This window comes from Gossypium hirsutum, chromosome D01, assembly GCF_007990345.1.
Source record: "Gossypium hirsutum isolate 1008001.06 chromosome D01, Gossypium_hirsutum_v2.1, whole genome shotgun sequence".
In the NCBI taxonomy this organism is placed as follows: Eukaryota; Viridiplantae; Streptophyta; class Magnoliopsida; order Malvales; family Malvaceae; genus Gossypium; species Gossypium hirsutum.
Window position 1 is genome coordinate 41,018,583 of NC_053437.1, and position 4,115 is coordinate 41,022,697.

The 4,115-nt window shown below is 31.5% G+C and overlaps 1 non-coding gene across 1 annotated transcript; it reads right to left on the reverse strand.

Annotated features, from left to right (window-relative positions):
* Nucleotides 1-3,198: 3,198 nt before the first annotated feature.
* Nucleotides 3,199-3,305, reverse strand: LOC121214298 (small nucleolar RNA R71). The gene has a single exon (XR_005909882.1). It is a non-coding gene; the product is annotated as a small nucleolar RNA R71 (small nucleolar RNA).
* Nucleotides 3,306-4,115: the final 810 nt, after the last annotated feature.

Genomic DNA, 4,115 nt, shown 5'->3' on the forward strand with positions numbered 1-4,115 from the left:
ATAGGACATAAGAAAAGAACGAAGTAAGCATTAAGCTTAGTAAGCCCATATAATGTAAAATTAAACGTATCAATTTAAAGCAATTGAAACCAACTCATTTGTCACAAAGCCTTTTCACATATATGACATTCGTTCGTACGTCCTTATAACCTATATTACAATTTCAGTACAATCCAACCAAATTTTTTTCTTGCCAAATGCATAAGCATATAAAATCATCCATACCATGTAATTCACATAACATTATAGCAATTCATTTCTATTTGTATAAACTGTAATTCATTCATATAACCAGTAGTTCATTCGTATAAATAATAATTCATCCATATAAACACATATCTTATTCATATGATCATTAACAGTAATTATGCCCGTTGAACTTCGTAGAATATTGATAGATACTCGGGTGATACACACTAAGTGTATTTATCGGTAATTTGTCAATCCATTATCCTTTCCGCTCTTTCGAGCCATGAACGATAAACTCCTCCTAAGCTGATAAACAGTAGGCTCTATTGAGCTGAAATGGTAAGCTCTGACGAGCTTAGCAGTAAGCTCATACGAGCTGAAACGGTAAACTCTAATGAGCTGAAAATAGTAGGCTCTTACGAGCTGAAATATCGGTAAGCTCATACGAGCTGTGCTGAGTCCGCAACAAATGCAGGAGCTTGACCAAATCGGTAACCCTAGTGACATGTCACTCGTATCTAACAACTTCTTACGGTCCAAATGGGGCTCGGTAACTATTCAAATTCATCATTTAAGCGTTCAATGATCAATAATTCAATTTCTCAAATCACATATATATAATCTATTCAATTAAATACATACATTTAAATACTCAATTTGCATACCTTCTCAAATCACATATATATAATTGATTTAATTAAATACATACATTTAAATACTCAATTCGCATACTTTCTCAAATCATATACCTATAATCAATTCAATTAAATACATACATTTAATTACTAAATTCGCATACTTTCTTAATCACATACATACAATCGATTTAATTAAATACATACATTTAAATACTCAATTCGCATACTTTCTCAAATCATATACATATAATCAATTCAATTAAATACATACATTTAATTACTAAATTCGCATACTTTCTCAATCACATACATACAATCGATTTAGTTAAATACATACATTTAAATACTCAATTCGCATACTTTCTCAAATCATATACATATAATCAATTAAATTAAATACATACATTTAATTACTCAATTCGCTACTTTCTCAAATCACATACATATAATCAATTGAATTAAATACATACATTTAAAAACTATTGCAATTGTTTAATAGTTCGATTCTAGCTATACGGACTTACCTCGTATTTGCTCAGATACTTTCGTCTACCCGTCTAACTTTTGTTTCCCCCGATCAAGTTCTGATATTTTCTTATCTTGATCTAAATAATATCAATTCAATATTTTTAGTAATTATTCAATTCAATTGAGCCCAATTCACAAATATTGGAAAATTACATGTTTGCCCCTATACTTTTAACTACTATGCAATTTAGTCCTTTTCACACAAAATGGTAAATTTACACAATTAAACCAAAACCCATTATAGCCGAATTTCACTTAACCTCATAGCAGCCCATATTTTCATTTTATTCACATTTCTAACCACCATATTTCTATCTTTTACAAATTAATCCCTTTTTTTTACATTTTTGTCTAAAATAACTTTATAAAACTTGTATATCTATTAACAACCATCAATATTCTACCATTAAACATCCAAACAACCAAGCATTCAATAATGGCTTAATTCAAAATCATCAATAATTCCAGAAATTAAAGCATGGGCTAGCTAGATTGAGCTGCAACGAGCTCAAAAACGTAAAAATCATTAAAAACGGAATAAAAATCGTACCTTAATTGAGGATCTAAGCTTGGTCGAATGTAAAAGCCCTAACTTTGGCTTTTTAAGCCTCAAAATTGGTGGATTAAATATGAACACTCCAAATTTTGTGTCGTTTTTACTTTAATTCTAATATTAATAACCATTTTACCAAATTAACCTTTATTATAAACCATAAAAATAATTTCCACTAAGCCCATATTTGTCCACCCATGCAACTAATGGTATATTTACCATGCAAGGACTCAAATAATTAATTCCATAATCATTTAAGCCATTTTACTACTAATAGAACTCATCTTTTACACGTTATGCGATTTAGTCCTTTTTACCGAATTAACCATTTAATCGGTAAAATTTCTTTACGAAATTTTCACACAATAATTCTTTCATGCTGTAAAACTTATTAAAATAATAAAGTAAATAATTTGACTCGGTTAAGTGGTCCCAAAACCACTGTTTTGATCAAACTCAAAAACGGGTTGTTACAATTTAATTAGTCAATTTCATAGTAATAACATAACCATTTTTTTATCAATTTTGATCCCTATGGAGACGATACTCACTCATCACTTTATTACTTGATTTGGTGTGTATACTTGCACATTCGCATTACACATTCACATGTGACAAGTTTTTGGCGCCATTGCCGGGGATCGACAATATTGGTGAAAATTTGGTGTGTTATTTCCCCTTTAATTTTGTTACTTTCACTTATTTAGTTGTTCTGATTTTCATTTTTTAGGATTTTTTTGGTGCATGAGTAGAGATATTCCTGCACTTGAAGAGTATTCTTTTGATCCAAAAATTGAGAAAACCTTGAGAAGGAGAAAAGAATTGCAATAAATGGAAAGAATTAGAAATGATCAGGTCAGAGAAGATTTATTACGTCAAAATGGAAGGGATGGTGATATTCCTCGAATAATAGATGATAGAGACAGACCCATTAGAGAACATGTAGTGCCGATCTTAGATGATGTGAATCCAGGAATTTTCAAGTCACATATTTAAGCTCAACACTTCGAGTTAAAGTCAGTGATGTTTCAAATGTTACAAACTGTAGGGCAGTTTAGTGGATTGCCTACTGAAGATCCACGATTGCACTTAATAATTTTTCTGGAAGTCTGCGATTCATTCAGGCCGGAGGGTGTTCATGAAGATGCCCTGAGACTGAAGTTATTCCCCTATTCATTGTGAAATCATGCCAGAGAATGGTTAAAAGCATTACCACCAGGTACAGTGGCATCTTAGAATGAATTTTGTCAGAGGTTTCTATTAAGATATAATCCTCCAAACATGAATTCCAAATTAAGGAACAATATTACGTCCTTTCGGTAATCTAAGGATGAAACATTATATGAAGCATGGGCTCGATTCAAGGAGTTAATTAGAAAATGTCCAATGTATGGTTTTCAACGTTGGACGCAAATGGAAATATTTTGTAATGGATTTAATGTGCATACAAGGATGGTGGTTGACGAATCTTCCAATGGGAATTTGCTCGGTAAATCATATAATGAGGCATCTGAAATTCTAGAGAGGATAGCAAACAACGATTATTAATACCCCACTACAAGAGTAGGGACCGGTAGAAGAGTTACTGGAGCAATGGAACTTGAAGTGATTCCTTCCCTAATAGCTCAGGTATCATTTTTAACGTATATAATTAAAATATTAAAAAGACCTGTAACACTCCAAACCCGACCTAAGAGTTATGGCCAAATCTGGCGGTTTCACATTGAGGTGTTTAGCGAAAATTGAACTTGTTGGTAAAAATTTGTTTCTAGGTTTAAAAACCCCTTTATTATTATTTAACAAATCATCTAGTCAAAAATGTTTAGCTTGTTATCTGCTATTGTTATAAAAGGTTGATCTAAAATCTCAAAAGCTTTTGAAAAATCTGATGTTTAAATCTCGTGTCTTCGAAAACAGTAATTATTTTGAAAATTTGTCTTCTGCTAAACTAACAGTTTAAAATAAGTAAGCAAAAGCCCAATTAAAAATTTAAAAAAACATAAATGGCCTTATTACAAAAAAAAACCCAACATAAACTTTAAATTTATTTAAAAGCAATATAGATCAGCTGTAGTTGTGTGGCCACCTCCGAGTCCCTCGCAGCACCAAACCGCCTATGGCTAAGGATTACCTGTACAGTAAAAAGGAAAAGGTGAGTTTACGAAACTCAGAGTGTTATCCCCTACCAAACAGTCAGCATACAAAAT